Below are 22,872 nucleotides of genomic sequence, written 5' to 3' on the forward strand. Positions count from 1 at the left end.
TTTTAGTTTTTAGTTTTAGTTTTTAGTTTTTAGTTTTTAGTTTTTAGTTTTTAGTTTTTAGTTTTTAGTTTTTAGTTTTTAGTTTTTAGTTTTTAGTTTTTAGTTTTTAGTTTTTAGTTTTTAGTTTTTAGTTTTTAGTTTTTAGTTTTTAGTTTTTAGTTTTTAGTTTTTAGTTTTTAGTTTTTAGTTTTTAGTTTTTAGTTTTTAGTTTTTAGTTTTTAGTTTTTAGTTTTTAGTTTTTAGTTTTTAGTTTTTAGTTTTTAGTTTATAGCAAACCGATCGGATAGGTTATCAATCGCGAAGTTTCTAGCTTGATCAAGTTGTATTTCAACCTACGAGTGCTTTAAAGTGGTTCTTTAGTTCTGTGAATATCACTGGAATAGTTGTGACACAGAATTTCGCCCGTAATAGCCTTATTGGACTGAAAATCAGCAATTTATTTCTGCGGACGCTACTTTACCAAGTTAAAGTGTAAACAAACCGTGTGCTATAATAAGTGAGATTCGTGGAGAGAGTGATTGCCTCCTTTGTTATACTTGCAAAGCAAGCAAGTTAACACGAACCGGCTACAAGCCAGAGGCTGATCGATCGAGGTTCTTCACCCGAACAAACCCCTTCGTCTCCCGAAGTGAGGCCTGTTTCCCATCTGGTGGAGACATTTCTGCTGCTCATCTAAGGTATTCTTGGACGCTTGGACCTTTGGACGCGTTGGGCAGGTACCAGCAGTCAGGATAAACCGTCCCTAGTAGTCGCTGGACCTTCAACGCTTAGCACTACTACACGCAAAACAAGCAATGCGAATTCTTTGAACATCGGTATCGAAATTATGAGCATAAACGATCATGCACATTCGATGCTTAAAGCGCTTTGACCATCCGATGTTTATCTTGCTTTGAATCGAATTTGACAGTTCGTTTGAAAGTGTACGTGTTGCCACGCGCAGCTTTTTGCTGTTTTCTCTATTCAATGCTGGCGGCGCCACCGTGCATTGCCGCTGCTGGCACTGTCATTTTTCGCCCCTAGATGGCTCAGTTCAAAGTTTTTGTCGCTAGATGGCTCTGTTCAATGAGTATTTTACGTTAAAATTAAACTGTTTGAGAGAGTATTAATCAAAACATACATTTTTATTGCTTCAACTTCAAAATTAAACTAAATCAAACTGTTAACATTATGAATCTTCGTTACTCCAGTCATCGGAAAACCACTTTCTAGTAGCAGAGTTGAAATAAGGTCAAAAATGCTGCCTTGTGATCAAGGGTCCTGATTTTCGGCTCAATGAATAGAAACCACTCACTCATCGCCTATCCATTCGTCACCTATTCCAACCCGCTAGCATTCATGAGCGAATGAGACTCGCATCCATCCAGCGAGTGGCCCGAACTTGTCACTCAGCGAACAAATACATCGTGAACTTTTGCCTACTCCGTCGCTTGACTACACTCACACACTACCATGCTCAGCGAAGAGCCATTCTCACAAAATGCTAACGCGGCAGTCTTTTTGTCTTCACGCCCTCAGTTTGCCATCAATTTGATTTTTTCTTTGTGGAAGTTTCTTTAAATGGTTTCTATAATGTTATGAAATCAAAATAAATGCACAATTTAATTGATAACATTGAATTTAGGCAACCTAAATCAATGAGTATAACTCAGCGCATCAGAGAAAAAATGTGCTCAGTTCAGATTGATCGGTGACGTTCGGCCTGCCTGAGCCGTTCGGAGACTGAGCCGATCAGAGAGAGAAGGAGAGTAGAAAAGAGAGTGTTCGGGAGCGAATGGATTGAAAGTGACAAAAGGTAGGAATTCATCAGGGCAGTATCGCATCGCCTGCTATTTGTGCTCGCGAATGGAGTGGTTGATTTTGAGCAATCAGGACCTTGCTTGTGATCTTCGGCTGTTCGATTCCAACCGGCGGTTTCCATCCGAGCTTCCGCTAGGTCATGCTCGACCAGCACCAGATCGACATCGATCGGCCGGAAGAACCGCGCTGGGGCAAGCAAGACAAATTAGCACGAAGGTGTTAGATAGTGTCGCCACGGACAGCTATCCGGATTAACAAGACGCCAGGAAGGCTCGGCATGACGGCTTACTCGGGCTTTAAATAAGAACAGATTGTTGGACATGTGACGAGTCTTCCCAATGTAGACTTTTAAACCTTCGTTCCGGCTTCAATTCCTCCTGGTCACGGATCGAGGTTCGGCCAGGAATGGGAACAGTTCGAAGCACTGGAACTGCCGGACGAAGTTCTCTAGGTTATCAGAACGTACGCCTGGTCACGGGTGAAGGTGATGCGATCGACCTACGATTGGAAGACAAGCGTGAGGAGTTGATCTACGGCAGCGAGTTGTGCGAATTGGCGTCGGGCTCGTCGTGTTGCTCGGCCGAGACGCCATAAGCTTAACGCGTTTGGGCGAGGGGCGTTTAAGGCTCCAGATCAGCTCCACGTGGGGGATCGTTCCTCGGGGACCTTGCTCAGGTAAAGGCGTACCCGCGCAGGCTGGCGATCAGCACGCGCTGGTACTTGATTTTGCACTATTCCGAGGTGTTGGATCTGAATGGGGGAAAAGATTGAAATAGTTTTCTTTTAATTATTGTTCTTTTTCAACTTACTTACTTCCAGCTCGTACTTGCCGATTAGCTGGGTTAATTCCTGCAGGACTTTTGTCTTCGTGGTGGGGTCTTTTTTGAGAATCTTTTTCAGCACGATCTGAAAAGTGTCGTCCAGGTTCGGGTCGATGCCCTCGCCGCCGTGAGTTTCGATCTGGACAAATTCGGCACGACCGACATCTTGCTGCTGTCCAGCGTCGGAACGGAGTTGTCCTACATTTCCTTACTCCGGCCACTGCTCGAGGGCTGGAAGAAACGACTGCCGTTCACGATGTTTCCGGACTAGAGGAACAGTTGACAAGAAGAGTGGGCTGTTTAAAAAAGGGCGAAGAAGAAATTCTTCGTTGGCTGCAGATAGCACGCATACTAAAACAAAAACCAAATCGGATGAATCGTATTGTCGTAGTGTGCGTGATTTCATTTATGCTTTGAACATCCGATGTTCAATAACTTGAACATTTAATGGGTTAGCCGGGATGAGCATTCAACGTTCAACGGAATTTATTTGCGTGTAGTACTGAGGTTAAAGCGTAGACGTTGTTTGTTTCGACAATAACGCAAAATCGATTTGTCACTGCACGGATAATAAACAAATCTGTTCTGATCGACTAGACCTTACCCGGCAGGCCACCATGGCCTCGACGACAGACACGTCTTCGGACGTGCTGTCAAGACGCTATAATGAACGAGACCGTAACAATCAAACAGTTCCGAGTTGGATGGATCCGAACTGATTATACGGCATGATTGAAATCCTCCAGCTGAAACATGCTGATGACTCAAAGAAGCTGCCTAATAACCCATTCATAATAGCGAATCCATTGAACAGGCGTTCGGTAAGATCGAATCAGCCAACACAGAAGCACGAGGTGAGCATTACGTGCTCAAAGTACGTCAGCACAGCCAATTTGTGAAACTACAACAACTTACAAAACTGAACGACGACACACCGATTAAGATTATCCCGCACCCAACGCACCCAAACAAAAGACCAGCACCGACCGATGGCGAAACTGAACCGGCGAAAAAAGCAACACCACAGACACAAACCGAAGCAAACAATCAACTACAGATCCCGACCGAGACTAAGACATCAAGCTTATCCAGCATCCACACCATTCCACGAGAAGAGAGACAGAGGAAGCAGAGGCAGATGGAAATCGACGAAGAGAGCGATGCTGGTTTGGAGAAACGGCTTCGATCTCGAAAAACAAGCAAGTAAAGTACCCTCTCAATTAACACACCATCATGCCTGATAACGTACCACACTCTTACACGATCGCTACCATTAATCTTAATGGTATACACAACCAAACAAAACTACAAGCACTTGCATCATTCGTACACTCTCACGATTTTGATGTCGTATGCATGCAAGAGGTGGTGGCTGATGATATTAGTATACCAGGGTATATTACCCAAGTAACCATAAGCACTAAATCGGAACTGTAAATCAACACTAAATCATTATTTCCATGTTTTGAGCCCCTAAAATGCAAATTATAATGTTACTTTAGAGTTCTAACTCTATATAAGCTGTGGTTAAAGTTTCAAAACTTTGACAATTCATGTTACTCTAAAATAACTTTATATCAACTGTTCCAGTGCTTCATTATATTGTAAACAAAAGCGAGATTGAAATATTTAAAGTGTTGATCTTGGTGTTGAATTTTTCGCCTAAACTGTGATAATGATGGGTAAGTTTGTGATAAACTGCAGTGGAAATTACTTGTTACTAAAACATTATTGAAAATTTTCAGCATACTCCCAGAATTCCGGGCTTTCCAATCGACTTATCCTAGGTGAAAGTACAAGTCTACTTGTGACGGGACGAGAACCCTCTCCGGCAAGAAAAAATCGGCTGCTGCTTAAAATCTATAAATAAGTGATTTGTGTTCAAGTTAAAAGTGATTGCGTATTGAAAGTGTTTAAAATAATGAATAAATAACGATCAGAGAAAGGAGTTTCTAAATTGATTACTCAGGTGCACTTTTGGAACGATCTCTGGGGAAGACAACATCGACAATTTTCTTCATTGAAAAGCGTTATACTTTACAGAGCAGTTGGTTAGTGCACGGCATCATAATCTTGGAGTTCATCACAACATCATCACCGACCCGGACCCGGAGCAGCAAATTGGAAGAAATCACAAAAAAAAACATATAAGCTTTGATAGCGCGCCATCTGAACTTGAAAAAGGTTTACCAATCAAATAAGCAACAGATGGCGCGTTGCAAAAAGCTTTTTCTTCTTTTGACATTTTTAAGGTGCTTTTCAATGTACGTAAACTCTATATCCACTGTTGCAGTCGCCACTTTTGGCTTTAAACTCACTTTACAAGGGAATATAGAGTTATGTGACTGTAAATAGCTTACTTTATATTTTGATATAAAGTGGATATAATGTTAAGTTTTAGAGTCCCACGGTTACTTGGGTATAGTGTTCAATATTGACGAGAATCGAAGAGGAACAGCTGTTGCAACAAAAAATGGAATAAGATTAACACAAATCCGGAAAAGCGTAGACTCGAGAATCATCTGCGTATTGGTGGAGAATGCAGTTACTGTTTTGAACCTGTATGCACCATCTGGTTCGAACAACAGAGCAGCAAGAGAAAGATTCTTCTCTGAATCGGTCCCTTTCCATCTGCAAGGACACGCGGAGGTCCTTATTCTAGCTGGAAACTGTAATGCAGTAACTGATGCTGTGGACTCAACGGGGAGCTCCAACATGAGTGCTGCACTTAAACGGTTAACGTCTGGGCTGGATCTGGTTGACTCGTGGAAGCACATGAACCATACAGTGGTCGACTACACTTTTGTTAGAGGGCGATCCATGTCCAGAATAGACAAGATCTATGTTTCTAAAAGCCAGGTACGAAACATCCGATCTGCAACCATTCAAGCCAATTGTTTTAGTGACCACAAGGCGGTCATTACGAGAGTGGTTCTACCAGCTAGCTCTCGTCTGTGCAGCAGACCCATTTGGAGACTCAACAACACCCTGCTGACTGACGAAAACATGCTTGAGCTGAGCCAGAAGTGGGCGTACTGGAAGCGGTTCAAGCAAAACTACGACTCGTGGCTGGAATGGTGGGTACTCTTTGTGAAGGAAAAGCTGGCCAGATTTTTCAAATGGAAGCAGGGCATTGTCACACGGAGATTCCAAGCCACGATGGGGTTCCAGTATGCTTGCTTGAGGAGGGCGTATCAGCAACACCTGGCGACTGACTGCACAACAGAGATCAACAGGATAAAAGCTGTTATGTTACAAACACAGAAACAGTTTTCGACCTCCCGCCGACCGAGAAACGAACGTTTCTTGTGCGGGGAGAACGTCTCGATCTTTCAGCTGGAAGAAGATCTCCGGCGGCGATCGGAAACCACAATCCGCCAGATGCAGCACGAAGGTCAACAGATCACTGAACCAGCACAAATCGTGGAGCATGTGCAGCAGCATTTTGGCCGTCTATTCGCCCGAGAGGAAGTCGATCAACACACAAACTTCGTGCCGGAGAGAAGGATCACAAATTCGAGGATCAACGATCAGCTGATGGACGAGATTGGAGAGCAAGAGATTCTGGCGGCTATCCGAGCCTCTGCACCAAACAAATCCCCTGGGAGAGACGGTCTTACCAGAGAGTTTTATCTCAAAATGTGGCCAACAATCCGGATCGAAATAACAGCAATCCTCAACGAGATGAAAAATGGGAGAATGAGAGAGGACTGTACGGAAGGGGTAATGGTTCTTATAAAAAAGAAACATGCTGGAGACAGCATAAGCGCTTATCGACCCATCACACTGCTTAATGTCGATTACAAAATTTTGAGTAGAGTGTTGAAGTGTCGGCTGAGCGATCTCATTCCCATGGTCCTAAGCGAGAACCAAAAGTGCAGCAACGGAAAGCAATCAATTTTCGAAGCAGTCAATCTAATTCGAGACCGTATTGGAATCATGCACCAGCAGGGAAGCAGTGGTTTGATAATTGCGTGCGATCTCTCTAGTGCATTCGACAGAGTTGATCACGAATTCTTACTCTCCACCCTATCAGCAATGGGGTTCAACGACCGCTTCGTGCAGTAGCTCGCTCAAGGGATGCAGTCGGCCTCAACTAGAATCCTGATCAACGGTCAACTTTCTGGAGCTTTCAACGTCCGCCGGTCAGTGCGCCAAGGAGATCCACTCAGCATGCTGTTGTTCGTCGTGTACCTGCAGCCGTTACTGGAGAAGCTGGTGCAAATCTGCAACGGGCCCGGAGAAGCAGTAGTGGCGTATGCAGACGACGTTACAGTGATCCTGAGGGATGCGACGAAGGCGAACCTGGTGCTGCAGTGCTTCCGGGAGTTTGGGGCATCATCCGGAGCAATGCTGAATCTACAGAAAACTGTGGCCTTGAAAATGGGTGAAGTTGACGTACCAGCAGAGCTCACCGTCAAGGAGGAAGTGAAAGTCTTGGGGATCACTTTCAGAAACAACCTTAAAGCGACCATCGAGAAAAACTGGCACGAGCTTAGACGAAGTCTGGTGGGAATGCTCTCCAAAAACCGCCCTCGTGTTCTCAATATGAAACAAAAAGTAGTGCTTCTAAATGTGTTTGTCTGCTCCAAGATTTTGTAACCGGTTGTTACAGTCTAACATCATAAATTCAATTAACTAAAATCAATAAATAAATAAATATGGACATTCACAGATCTTATGCTATGTTTAGTAGGGAATTAGGGAATATTAAAATAATTGTTAAAGAGTTAGTAGGGATTGATTAAAATGGGAAAATAAATAATTAAATAAAAACACATAATTTGTCAACACACTCTACAACACACCGTCTCAGGGGGAACAAAGTCACAGACAATGACGGGGTTGTCGGAGTACATCGTGTTCGTCGATTTGGGGGTGGAAAGTGAAATGAGGATTGACATCTATCCTGTGTGACGTCACGCCGTGTCACAGGCCCCAAAGGCTTAAAGGGATCTGATTTAGACTGGCAACGGTCATTTCAACGCAGGCTAGTGCGCGGTCCTAAACCGTTTTTGTGGAGCTATAAAAGTGAAGTGCAGTGAGAGAAAGAGTGGTGGCAGATTTTGCTGGAGTATCTCACCCCGTTCAGGTACGCTAAACACCCCTATAGTACGGCTCTATAGGACGGGTGGTTATTTTAAACATACTAATTAAGTATGGCCTCACACGCACTTCTTTGTCCTTTAGGACCTTTTGTGTGCCGTTTTACGGCCATTTTGCGATCCAAGCACGCCGCTTGGACGCCCCGATCGCGCACTTCTCGGCCTGGTTTTGTAAGTGCGGTGGAGCCGTCTACCACGTCTTACCGTCAAAGAGAACCACATTCGCTCGGACCTGCGGGTCCTAATCCCAAAGGAGCACGCTCGGGCCTGATCGGCTCTAAACCCCAAGGAGCGTTGATACCCCTCTCGGTGCAGGCCAAAGTGGGCAGGTCCCCGGCCGGCCGATCACGTCAACGAGGGAAGGCCTGTTGATCCCTTTAGCCGAGCTCCACCACAAGACCACCCCCACCACCCCAAGCACCCGGAAGTTCCGGGATTCCAGTAGCATCGCGGGCGCCCGTCGATCAGCAGAAGCTGATCAAGCAGTGCATCGACAGCAGTCCAGCGGTACGTACAGCAGCAGAAACATCCCCCCCCCCCACACTACACTTTACAATAAACACACACTTTAAATAGATTTTCCCCGAGTTTTCAATAAATTTTCCTTTGTCTACCTGTAATAACTTTGATTATTTTTCCACCAACCCATAGCCCAAAGAATTGTGTTTGTCCTAGTTCATCCTCTTAACGCCGCCGACCCTGTGATTAAATTAAGTCCAGGTTGTCCGTAAGCTAGTGTTGGCAAGATATCTTTTTAAATGGGTAAGTCCTAAAAGGGTATTAATTGGCGCCCAATAACAAATCGTTAAAGTTGAACAGAGGATTAGTTAAAATTTTATTAAAATTTTCAACCCGAGTGGGAGGAGAGTACACAAACAAGTTAAATTGTTGTGTATGATCCAAATTAGTAGCCCTCACTGAGATTAGCCTACAAAGAAGTGTAATTAGACTTTTAGTAAGTGGGAGAATGGTGGCATTTGAGCTCGAAATTTAAATGAAAGCTGTTATTTTTGGATAAAACCACAACATAAACTATTATTAAACTTTTGAGAGCTGAAGGCTAAATATTAGTACACAAAAAGGTCCTGAATGGGAAAATAAAACACATAAACACCAACATTGATATTTTTATTATTTACTTACATAAATGTGTTAGTTTGTCATTGCGTTTGCGTATTTTATCTATTTATTTATTTATTATTTTAACTTGTTGCTTGTCTTTTGTTAGAATTAAACAATAAAAGTACTTAAATACGTCACAATGAGACAGGAACTGGAAATGCACTACCGTTCCATGGACGTGAAGCACCTGTTGGTTGATGAAGTTGAACACGAGTTGTTGATTCGTCAGGAAGAGTTCTCAGGTGGTGATACGTTGGATGCTAAGAGACGCAAGCTGCGCGGTGTCCTAAAAGCCCAAAAAGAAAGTAACAATTTTGATGTTTTGTTGGTTTCGGAAAAGTACTGTGAGGGAGAGTACGAGCAGGTCGTTACAAAGTTAGATCATATTCGCATGATGTTAGAGAACAAGAAAGTGAAGAAAGACGAACTCCCACCGTACAAAACTAGATTAATTCATTTGTTGTTCCGTCTGGTACGTTTGAAGGAATCGGGTTTTGACACGTTAGGATCAGTTAGAGAAGCCAAGAAGCTGTACATACAACATTTTACGGAATGGTCATCTGATCCAGGTGTGGTGAAAGATGTTACAGCGGGAACGTTGTTAAATATCAGCAAGGCTCATGATAAGTTGAACAAGCAAACTGGTAAGGAGTCGGATTCTTGGAGCGACGTGCCGACTGGAGGAGAAACAGAACAAGTACGCCCAAAGCCAAGAATAAAAAGAAGAAACAGGAAAGGTCGATCGCGTCAAAAAAGGGCAAGAAGGAGGATCCGAATCCCACACCTCAGTTGGTGGACATGGTGATGAGACAGGTGCAAGAGTATCTTGATCGTCGTTTGAGTAAACTGAGGCTGAGCGATCACGAAGATTGGGTGACCGACAGCGAATATGATCAGCTTAAGAAGAAGAAGAAATCTAAGAAGCTAAAAACTTTGAAGAAGGTTGTTCCTCTTAGGTCAAGGACTGTAATGCCGAAGAAAACGAAGCCGAAATTTGTGTCACGGGAGGATAAACCGGGAAGGAAGCGTTCATCAATACTGTTTACTAGTGGAGACGACACCGAGGATTTCGAAGCAGACTCTGATACATCAAGTAGTTCGGAGGAAACAGATTTCTACCGCAACAGCAAACCCTTGAAGCGTAGACCTCGTCCAGTTGCCGATTGGAAGCTGAAGTACGATGGTAAAGATGATGGGAAACTCCTGAACAAGTTCCTTGCTGAGGTGGAGTTCATGGCGGAAGCTGAACACCTCAGTAAAAAGGATCTCTTCAGCGAGGCCATTCACTTGTTCTCCGGAGAAGTCCGGAACTGGTACATGGAGGGAAAACGCAACAAGGAGTTCAGGAGCTGGAAAGAATTGATTACCGAACTTAAACTTGAGTATCAGCCACCGGACATGGATTACTATTATGAGCAGCAGGCTACGTTGAGACGTCAGAGGAAATCAGAGAAGTTTTCTGATTATTACTACGCTATCAAGGAGATCTTTGGATACATGTCAAAGCCACCGCCACCTGGCCGGAAATTCGACATTGTGTACCGCAATTTGCGATCGGATTACCGGAACGCTTTGGTGGTTGTAAAGGAGATCAAAAACTTAAGTACATTAAAGTTTTGGGGACGGAAATTGGATGCGGCCAACTGGTATCTCTACCGAGGCAAGGAAAATGAGACTGGACAGAAGTCGGCACATGTTAACGAGGTTAGCGAGAGACCGTCTCAAAGGCGTCGTTTCCGCCGTCCAACAAAGGATGGAAGCCAAAGGATATGGTAGGGAAGCTTAATTGGAACCAGAACCAGGGTTCGTCTTCACAGCCAAATCAAAAGTTTGGGAAACCGCAGACCAAAAATCCATCTCAGAGCGCGCCGTCGCCAGCTCCAGAGCAGTCCAACAGCAGCAGAGGTGATCTGGAGAAGCGGGTCGCAGAGTACCGCGTTCCTGACGGGTCGACCTGTTTCAATTGTCGTGGTAAATACCATCATTTTGGGTCGTGTTTGAAGCAGAAAGAAATTTTCTGTTTTGTTTGTGGATTTCACGACTTCAAATCCGAAAACTGTCCGTACTGTGCAAAAAACGGCCGAAAATCGACGTAGGAGGTCGTCGAACATCAGGTCGAAAACCTCCAACTGTGTTTCTACCCGCTGACACTGATTGCGCTGAGCTGATCGTAGAAGTCGATGGGGATAACAGACCGTTTGTTGCTGTAGATGTAATGGGTTTGAGGGTGGTCGGATTATTGGACAGTGGAGCTCAAGTTTCAATACTTGGAGCAGGAGCAGAACACCTGCTCAGAAAGCTGAATCTTCGGGAATTTGGTTCCGAGACGAAGCTTTTCTCTGCAGGTGGCGATCGGCTAGAAGTTTCAGGATATGTCCACCTCCCCATGACATTCAACGGCACAACAAAATTAGTTACTACCTTGATTGCTCCCTCACTTAAGCGGCAGATGGTTTTGGGTATGAATTTCTGGCGCCAGTTTGGCATAGAACCCACGGTGCCCAATACCTCGGAGATGCTAGTTGAGGAGGTGATGTTGGAGCAGCAGGAAGAAGTAACACTGAATCCAGAACAGTTGGCAGAGTTGGAGGAGATCAAAAAGGAGTTTAAGGTGTTCGTCGAAGGTGAGGTTCTGGGAACGACACCTTTCATCAATCACAAAATTGAGTTTTTGGAAGAATTTCAGCATGCTGACCCGGTTCGACTCAATCCGTATCCGTGGTCGCCGGAGGTCCAGAAGCATGTTAACTGTGAGTTGGACAAATGGATCGAAGCCGGAGTAGTAGAGAGATCAACAAGCGATTGGGCACTGCTGATCGTGCCAGTCGTAAAGAAGAGTGAGGACGGAGAGGCGCAAATGAAGGTGCGGATGTGTCTGGACGCTCGCAAGCTGAACGAAAGGACTCGGAGGGACGCCTACCCTCTACCACACCAGGACCGTATTCTTGGGCGACTTGGTAAATCTCGGTACTTATCCACCATTGACCTTTCTAAGGCCTTTTGGCAAGTACCGTTAGATCAAGAATCGCGTAAGTACACGGCATTCCGAGTGTTTGGTAGAGGGCTGTTTCAGTTCACCCGACTCCCATTTGGTTTGGTCAATAGTCCTGCGACTTTGTCCAGGCTCATGGACCAGGTCTTGGGATACGGTGAACTGGAGCCGAATGTGTTCGTGTATCTGGACGATATCGTCATCGCCAACGACACATTCGAGGATCACCTCCGGTGTTTAAAGGAAGTGGTCGCACGTCTGAAGGCCGCGAATTTGTCGGTCAACATGGAGAAGTCGAAGTTTTGCGTATCAGAACTTCCGTACCTGGGCTTCATTCTCTCCAGCGATGGCATTCGGCCCAATCCCGACAAGGTGGAGGCGATCGTCAATTTCGAACGACCGTCGTCTGTCCGTTCACTCCGGAGATTTTTGGGAATGGTAAATTACTATCGACGATTTATTGAAGGCTTTAGTGAGGTTACCGCACCATTAACGGACTTGCTGAAGGGTAAACCGAAGGTGGTTCAATGGAACCAAGCCGCTGAGGACGCCTTCATTGAATTGAAGCAGCGATTGATCTCGGCGCCGATTCTGGCGAACCCGAATTTCGAACTGCCGTTCACGGTTCAGACGGATGCAAGCGACAGTGCCATTGCCGGAGTGTTGACCCAGGAGCAGGATGGAGCAGAGCACGTGATTGCCTACTTCTCTCGCAAGCTTACAACTCCACAACGTTCGTGGAAAGCTGCGGAAAAGGAAGGTCTGGCGGCGATGGAAGCTATCGAGAAATTCCGACCGTACATCGAGGGAACCGAATTTATGCTCATCACCGACTCATCCGCCCTGTCGTTCATCATGAACACAAAATGGAAGTCATCGTCAAAGCTGAGCAGGTGGAGTATGATCTTGCAGCAATACGCGATGACGGTTCGCCACCGCAAGGGATCAGAGAACATAGTTCCCGATGCTCTTTCGCGGGCAGTAGAACTAGTAGAAGTGGAAACTCGTGACGATTGGTATGCTGACCTGTTCAAGAAGGTGCAAAAATCTCCCGAGGATTTCGTCGACTACAAAATCGAAGAAGCTAAGCTGTACAAGTTGGTCTCGACGCCCACGGATGTGTTAGATTACAGGTTCGAGTGGAAGCTGTGTTTACCAACAGACCTGCGTCGGCCGGTCTTAAAGGCCGAACATGATGACTCGATGCACCCAGGATATGAGAAAACGATTCAGCGCGTAAAAGTAAAGTACTACTGGCCTAGGATGGCGGCTCAGTGTAAAAAGTACGTTCAGTCCTGTTTGGTGTGTCGACAGTGCAAACCATCGACTGTGGGCAAGGCACCTGAGATGGGAAACCAGCGCCTCACCAACAAACCCTTCCAAATCCTAGCCATTGACTTCATTCAGAGTCTTCCTCGGAGCAAGAGTGGTCATTGCCATTTGTTAGTGATGTTAGATCTCTTTTCAAAATGGACCGTACTTGTTCCGCTACGGAAGATCGAGGCGAAGGAGGTGTGCAGGATTGTGGAAGATTGTTGGATGAGACGTTTTGGTACGCCCGAGGTGATGATCTCCGACAATGCGACAACTTTTGTAGGAAAAGAGTTCCAGGCGTTGCTCCGTAGGAGGAGTACAACATTGGCCGAACTCTAGGCACCATAGCCAGGCCAACCCGGTAGAAAGGGCCAACCGCACGATCAACGCGTGTTTGCGGACCTACATGAAGGAAGATCAACGTGTCTGGGACACGAAAGTGATGGAAGTCGAAGAGATGATGAACACGACCGTTCACGCATCGACCGGAATGACCCCGTACCGCATTCTGTACGGCCACGAGAAGGCCACGGAAGGAAGCCAGCATCGCTTAGAAAGGGATGACCAGGAGCTGTCCATGGGTGAGAGGGATGCATGCCGGCGTAAGCTGAATGAAAAGGTGTTTAAGGTAGTCGAGGACAACCTGAAAAAGAGTTACGACAAGAACCTACGAACCTACAACCTAAGGCATAAGAAATTTGCGCCAACTTACGAGGTGGGTCAGCAGGTGTTTAAGCGTAATTTCCAGTTGTCGTCGGCTGCGGATCGGTATAACGCCAAGTACGGTCCAGTGTATGTTCCTTGCGTCGTCGTTGCACGGCGTGGGACCAGTTCTTACGAGTTAGCTGACGAGAATGGTAGGAACCTTGGGGTGTTTTCCGCAGCGGATTAGCGTCCTGATGGTTCGGTTGGCCAGCCGGAAGTAACCTAAGAAGTAGAAGCATAAGTATCCAGAAGCAGAGGTCTCATGAACTCAAGGTACCAGAGATTCGTGATTCACTCGTGGAGCTGTATGCAGATGTCAACAGAGCGGTCATCACGAAAAGGAGGCCGTGAGAACCCATGATGGAGTAAATTTGTCCTCATGTGGTGACGATCTCGGCCAGTGGTATAAAAGACCGTGTTGGTAGTTGTTGGTAGTTCACTGTTGTGGTCATCGAGGTTAGCCCACAGCAGCGATGAGTCATTTGCTGAAGATTGGTTGAGCGATGATAACAGACTACCGTGAGTAGTGAGATGAAGCACGTGAGATGAAGAGGCAGCAGTGAGTGAGCTGATTATATTATATCCACGGCGCTGAAAGAGAGGAAGAGAGTTATGACGTCATTGATTTGATAGACTGTCCGGACGGGTTAGAATAATAGCAGGAGATCTCCTTTTGTAGTTTGTAGCGTGAAGAATTGTAGTAGTAATAAGAAGATGCATGCATGAAGAAGAGTAGCGTAGATGGTCGTGAACTGTCCAATACTGACCGTTTGTTTAAATTTCCAATAATCATTCCGCGTCTTTTGGTAGAGATCTCTTAGGTGAAAAATATGAAAGCAGCTTTTAATGCGCAGAAAGCTTGAATCCATGAATAGGAGCTTGGCCAAAGCTCGCACCTAGGAAAAGCCAGGTAGGCCACCTGGTTGGATTTCCTGAAAATGATTAGATTTCTTTAGCTCAACATCATTTAGATACAGTTAGATCTACTTATCGTCATAAACCATCACAACATCCCCATCTGATAACTCAACCGTACTATTTCTGTTTTGTAGACTGGTTTTAAATTTGTTAAATTATTTCACTTTTCGTTTGTAATTTCTTGTCGTACTACCGTTCACGTCCGCGCGTTGAGAGAAACTGAACGTACTCTCTTTCGCTTACATTTGGTTAGGCTGAAATGAGAGGTACTAAATAATTTGTTTTGAGAGCAGTAAAACTCACCACTGGTGTTAATGAGAGTCATACTCGCAGTATAAAGTCGCACGTGGCCAATTATGGCATATTTCAAACGAAATTTAGCTTTTAGTTGCCGAGATTTTAATGTGTTTATGTTGTCTTATATAATTTATTCAAACATTAGCTGCTACGCGGACGGATGATTTGTATTTTCCGTATAGTTCTGCTACACTTTTCGTAACTTATTGAGGTTTCATTACAATTTTTCCAAGGTTTAAATAATTGCACTGTTTCCCAGTACAATTATTAATTGAAGGGGGATAGTGTAACCGGTTGTTACAGTCTAACATCATAAATTCAATTAACTAAAATCAATAAATAAATAAATATGGACATTCACAGATCTTATGCTATGTTTAGTAGGGAATTAGGGAATATTAAAATAATTGTTAAAGAGTTAGTAGGGATTGATTAAAATGGGAAAATAAATAATTAAATAAAAACACATAATTTGTCAACACACTCTACAACACACCGTCTCAGGGGGAACAAAGTCACAGACAATGACGGGGTTGTCGGAGTACATCGTGTTCGTCGATTTGGGGGTGGAAAGTGAAATGAGGATTGACATCTATCCTGTGTGACGTCACGCCGTGTCACAGGCCCCAAAGGCTTAAAGGGATCTGATTTAGACTGGCAACGGTCATTTCAACGCAGGCTAGTGCGCGGTCCTAAACCGTTTTTGTGGAGCTATAAAAGTGAAGTGCAGTGAGAGAAAGAGTGGTGGCAGATTTTGCTGGAGTATCTCACCCCGTTCAGGTACGCTAAACACCCCTATAGTACGGCTCTATAGGACGGCTGGTTATTTTAAACATACTAATTAAGTATGGCCTCACACGCACTTCTTTGTCCTTTAGGACCTTTTGTGTGCCGTTTTACGGCCATTTTGCGATCCAAGCACGCCGCTTGGACGCCCCGATCGCGCACTTCTCGGCCTGGTTTTGTAAGTGCGGTGGAGCCGTCTACCACGTCTTACCGTCAAAGAGAACCACATTCGCTCGGACCTGCGGGTCCTAATCCCAAAGGAGCACGCTCGGGCCTGATCGGCTCTAAACCCCAAGGAGCGTTGATACCCCTCTCGGTGCAGGCCAAAGTGGGCAGGTCCCCGGCCGGCCGATCACGTCAACGAGGGAAGGCCTGTTGATCCCTTTAGCCGAGCTCCACCACAAGACCACCCCCACCACCCCAAGCACCCGGAAGTTCCGGGATTCCAGTAGCATCGCGGGCGCCCGTCGATCAGCAGAAGCTGATCAAGCAGTGCATCGACAGCAGTCCAGCGGTACGTACAGCAGCAGAAACATCCCCCCCCCCCACACTACACTTTACAATAAACACACACTTTAAATAGATTTTCCCCGAGTTTTCAATAAATTTTCCTTTGTCTACCTGTAATAACTTTGATTATTTTTCCACCAACCCATAGCCCAAAGAATTGTGTTTGTCCTAGTTCATCCTCTTAACGCCGCCGACCCTGTGATTAAATTAAGTCCAGGTTGTCCGTAAGCTAGTGTTGGCAAGATATCTTTTTAAATGGGTAAGTCCTAAAAGGGTATTAATTTGGTACACTGCATCAGTGCTCCCCCTCAACAACAAATATGCGGCAGAATTCACGAAATACATCGGGTTCTATCTATGGTCCGGGATTCCCCATAGAGTGCGATTCAACCAAATTATTAGAAGCAAGGATAAAGGAGGACTTGGCCTACACTGTCCAAAAACTAAAGCACAGTCGCTTTTGGTTAATCGGTTTCTAAAAACGCAGCCACAGCTACCAGAGATCGAGCGTTTGATATCACGAGACACCTGCCCTCGCGAGTTGCCACACCTACAACAAATAAAAGATGTTCGAGAGCGACTGCCGCAAAATCTCCTGGATGGTCCTCAATCAAGCAGTATTTACTTGCATATGGTGAGTCGACTTCCACCGATCCCACTGACACAGCAAATCAACCGGAACTGGAGGAGAATATGGAAGCACGCTGAACATCGAACACTCACGTCGGAGGAGAAGTCTATGTTTTATCGGCTGATAAACGGGAAACTGGAGCACAAGGATCTGCGGCACAGGATGGACGACAACCGGTGGCCGGATCCCAACTGCGCAGAGTGTCAACAACAAGAAACCATCAAGCATAAGTTTGCTGAATGCAGAACAGTAGCTGTGCTCTGGCAGGAAGCGACAAGGCAGATCTTGGCAACCAGCGGCCGAGGGTTATCTTTCGATGATCTCCAGTTTCCGGATCTCCTGAACGTGGACAGAGGAAGAGTCGGGAGGATTTTGAAAACCTTCATCCGGTACATAATGTATTGCGAAGAAACATCAATTGAGCAAAGAAGTGCTAGAAACCTAAGAAGTTACTTGACGATTTTCTTATAAAATAAATAAAACAAAGATTTTATAAAAAAAAAAAGCTTCCGTGGTGTAGTGGTACGGGTTTCGCTTTGTAAGCGGAAGGTCGATGGCTTGAACCCCATCTGGCGAGGCAAAAGGGGAAGGTGGCGGTCGAGGGGGGATTTCGGCTGCTACGGGAATTGACTTTGTCAAGTCCCAAGCCTCCCCAAAACCCATCCCATCCAATCTCTCGGACGATCTGTTGGCGACTGAGTCTGAGCGTTGAAGAACTCTGTAACAATACGCAGAGAAGAGCTTCAAAATGCTACTTACGACTCGGTCACATGCTCCCACGAAAACTCACCAGGACCCTGCAACGCGACACCATACTGCAAAACTGCAAGCAAACCCACCAACCGTCAAGCAAGAATTGTCCTGTGTTTAAGATGGAGAACTCTATCCTCATCATCAACACCGACCGGGATTGCACATATGAAGAAGCAAAGGCTGAATACGAAACAGCAAACAACGTTGGGTCGTACGCCAGCAAGGTCCAGGGACGACTGGAAGCTGCACGAAAGGAGTCTACGAAGGATGCCGAAATTAAGAAACTTCGAGCTGAAATGGAACAATTCAAAGCTGTTTTTGCAAACTTTGAGTCGTTGAAAGCTGCACACGAAAAACTCAAGACGGCCTACCTAAAGCGCATATCGACATCACATCAACATCCAACTGACACCAACGTCAATCCAAAGAACCCAAAGAAAAAACTCAACACAACAGCAAAACTTCGACAAAACAGCAAAAAAGATCCCTTGATTATTAGATTTCCCCACCAGGATCCCCAGGATCTACTCCATCCGGAAGCAAGCAAATTATCATCGATCCCAACATGTACGAGCAACTTCAATACGACATCGATTCTGACGACTTCATCCTCGATGCTGAAAATCGCATGGAAATTGAACAAGACGACCTTAACAATGCATCCAACAACCAGTAAGACAACGGTTCTATCCCATTCCCCAGAATGCCATTCCCCACAAATCCATTACCCAGAATCCCATTCCCCAGAATGATCAATTCCCCAGAAACTCATTCCCCAGAATGACTAATCCCCCAGAAAATTTTTATTTTTATTATAAATGTACTTTATTTCAAAAAGTGATCAGTTTTAAAGTGTGAAGTGTTCAGATTTCGCCTTTATTGTGATAACTGCTGACAAAAGTTGAATGTTTCCTTCTTTAAAGAAAGGAAAACTCTCTTGACTTGTGATAATTGCTGACAAAAGTTGAATACCGTCAGTGGGGGTGACTATGGGTCAAAAAACGATACACCTCTCGAAATTTCTTAATAACAAAAACAATTTAAATAACATCGAAAATCTTTCAACGTAGATTTGTTCTTAGATAGTTTACTAACATTTTCCCAAAATATGGTGGATTTTGATGAACACTACCTAAAATGCCAATAGTTTGAAAATTGACCCAATCTCACCCCTTAGAGGGGGTGACATTGGGTCAAATGAAACTAAAATGATGCTCAAATACAACGATATGGTAAAAACAAGTCATCCAAGAGCGTTTCTTGTTCGAGGGAATCGTATTGACACGCTACAATGTTTGAAGTGAAGATTTTCAAACATTTGGGTAGTTTTCGAGCAATTCTAACAAAAATATTAGAAAAATGATTTTTCGAGAGGTCATTTTTGGCCAAAACCGTACCCCAACTTTAGACATCTGTCAAAATAACAGGTTTTTGTTCTAAGAACGAGATTTTTTCAGCGAAGTCATCTTAAGATGTCCCCTACACAACCCCTTTAACAGAATTCAGTTTCATTGAGAATAACCTGAAAAATGGTAAAATCGGTAAAAAATCACTTTGACCCAATCTCACCCCCCAGACCCAATGTCACCCCCACTGACGGTATTCCCTTTAAAGTTAAGTTATTTCTTTAAAGAAGGGAAAACTCTCTTGTCTGTCAGTACTGCTGACAAAAGTTTAATTCTCCCTTAAAAGTTGAATTTTCCCTTCTTTAAAGAAGGAAAACTCTCTTGACTGTCGTAACTGCCGACAAAAGTTTAAATTTCCCTTTAAGGTTGAATTTTGCCTTCTTTGAAGAGTGGAAAACTCTCGTGACTGTCATAACTGCGGAAAAAAGTTGAAATTTCCCTTTAAAGTTGAATATTGCCTTCTTTAAAGAAAGGTCAACTTCCTTGACTTGTGATAACTGCAGCATGCTGACACAAGTTGAATTTTTCTTTTGCAGTTATCGCTTGTAAAGAGAGTTTTCCCTTCATAAAAATTGAAAAAATCAATTAGTGTCAGCAATTATCCCACGTCACGATGTCATCTTTAAAGCGATTCTAGTATTGAATTAAAGTTGAAAATTTAATATCATTATGCCAATTGATCATTATGCGTCATTATGCCAAATTATGTTATGCCAAACGTCTTTATGCTAAATGGCATTATACCAAATGGGAAACATGACTTTTTTCAAGGTCCTAAATATTTCTGGGGAATGGGTCATGCCTGGGAATGAGCTATTCTGGGGAGTGGGATTCTGGGGAATGGGTCATTTTGGGGAAAGGCATTCTGGGGAATGGAATTCTGGGGAATGGGTTTCTGGGGAATAGGTTTCTGGGGAATGGGATAGAACCTAAGACAACAAATCGTTTATCGACACGTCGTTTGTACTCAGGGCCGTGTACAAGGGGGGGGTTTTAGGGGTTTAACCCCCCCCTGGCAAATTAAGTTAGTTACACCCCAAAATTTGACTGGAGGCCCCCTAAAGGCTAAAACATTTTTATAAAAATTATGAAAATTTAAATGGATGCGCCCCTAAAACTTATTTTTTTTCAATACGAATATGCAATATAAAAATTTGACTGAAGGCGCCCCTACGACTTTAAAAAATCATGCAAATTCTCGATATGAAAAATTTGACTGGAGGTGCCCTAATGACTAAAACATTTTTATGAAAATTATGAAAATTTAACTGGAGGCGCCCCTAACACTTATTTTTTTCAATACGAATATGCAATATAAAAATTTGACTGAAGGCGCCCCTACGACTTTAAAAAATCATGCAAATTCTCGATATGAAAAATTTGACTGGAGGCGCCCTAACGATTAAAACATTTTTATGAAAATTATGAAAATTTAACTGGAGGCGCCCCTGAAACTAAATTTTTTTCAATACGAATATGCAATATAAACATTTGACTGGAGACGCCCCTACGACTTAAAAATATCATGCAAATTCTCGATATGAAAAATTGAAAGCAGGCACCCTTACGACTTAAAAAATCATACAAATTTTGTTATGAAAATTTGACTGGAGGCGCCCTTATGACTTAAAAATCAAGCAAATTCTCGATATGAAAAATTTGACTGGAGGCGTCCCTTTGACTTAAACATTTTTATGAAAATCATGAAAATTTAACTGGAGGCCTACGACTTAATTTTTTTAAAATAAAAGTTCACAATATAGAAACTTGACTGGAGGTGCCCTTTTAACTTAAAAATATCATGCAAATTCTCCATATGAAATATTGAATGGAGGCGCCCCTACGACATTAAAAAAAACATATTAATTATATTTTAAAAAATGACTGGAGGCGCCCTTATGCCTTGAAAAAAACATGAAAATTCTCGATATTAAAATTTGGTTGTAGGCGCCTCTATGACAAAAACATTTTTACGAAAATTCTTGATATGAAAATTGAATTGGAGGCGCCCCTACGACTTAAAAAAATCATGCAAATTCACGATATAAAAAATTGAATGAAGGCTCCTCTACGACTTCAAAAAATTCATACATTCTCGATATGAAAAATTTTACTGGAGGCGCCCCTATGACTAAAAATTTTTTATGAAAATTATGAAAATTTTACTGGAGGCGCCCCTACGATTTAATTTTTTCCAATTCAAATTCTCAATATAAAATTTTGACTGGAGACGCCCTAACGACTTAAAAAATCAGGCCAACTTTCGATATGAAAAAATGAATGGAGGCGCTCTTTTGACTCAAAAAAAATCATACAAATTCTTATTATGAAAATGTGACCTATGATAATTATGAATGAAACATTTTTATGAAAATTCTCAATACGAAAATTTAACTGGAGGCGCCACTACGACCTAATTTTTTTTAAACATATTCTCAACATTAAAAATTTGACTGGAGGCGCCCCTACGACTTAAAAATATCATGCAAATTTTGGATATGAAAAATTGACTGGAAGCACCCCTATGAATTATTTTTTTTAAATATGTATTAAAAAAAAATAATGTTAATGTAAAAAATATGACTGAAGACGCCTCTACGACTTTAAAGGCATATTCTCGATATGGCAACTTGGATTGAGGCGCCCTTATGACTTAAAAAAAATCATACAAATTCTTATTATGAAAATTCAACTTGTGACTTAAATTTTTTAGAACAAATTTTCAATACCAAAAATTTGACAGAAGGCGCCCCTACGACTTAAACAATCATGAAAATTTTCGCTATGAAAAATTTAATGGATGCGTGACTACGGCTTTAAAAAATCATACAATTTCTTATTATGAAAATTGACTGGAGGCGCCCCTATGACTAAAACATTTTTATGAAAATTATGAAAATTTAATTGGAGGCGCCACTACGACTTTAAAAAAATCATACAAATTTTTTATGAAAATTTGACTGGAGGCGCCCTTATGACTAAAAAAAATCATGCAAGTTCTCGATATGAACATTTTGATTTGAGGCGCCCCTACGACTTAAAAAAATCATGCAAATTCTCGATATGGAAAATGGAATGGGGGCGCCCCTATGACGTAAACATTTTTATGTAAATTCTCAATATGTAAGTTTTACTGGAGGCGCCCTTATGAGTGGGGAAAAAATTGGTAAAAATATTGAAAAAAAAGTTGAATAATCAGTGCCCAAATCAGCTTAAAAATGATAAAAATATTTTAAACATAAGATTTTACTGGAACCGCTATTATGACAAAATTAAAACATTCAACAAAAAAAAGTTTGACTATCGACGCCCCTCTAGCAACATAAAGACTGTTTAATAAGAGCAAAACAAAGTTTGGCGTACGGTAACATAAAAAAATAAAAATTCTGTTTAGCGTTCTAGCTACAACAATTTTTTGCGCCGGTTGGCAAACTTTGTTTGACTAATTTTGAATAGTCTTTATAGCTTGAGGAGCGCCGATAGTCAAATAATTTTATCAACAAAACGCCGCTGGTAAAATCCTATTTTTAAAATATTTATCTTTTTGCCTTTCTTACTAAAGAAAGGTATAGGTTTTACTTTAAGCCAGGACGTCATTTCCATCTTCGTAAATATGTCGATTCAGCATGAATTTTAATCGGAAAAATCGTCAAAAAATCACACTGCATCGATTTTTGACGCTCTATCGATTCACCTTGACAGAACTCGTCTA

The sequence above is a fragment of the Culex quinquefasciatus genome, chromosome 3 (genome assembly GCF_015732765.1).
Source record: "Culex quinquefasciatus strain JHB chromosome 3, VPISU_Cqui_1.0_pri_paternal, whole genome shotgun sequence".
NCBI lineage: Eukaryota > Metazoa > Arthropoda > Insecta > Diptera > Culicidae > Culex > Culex quinquefasciatus.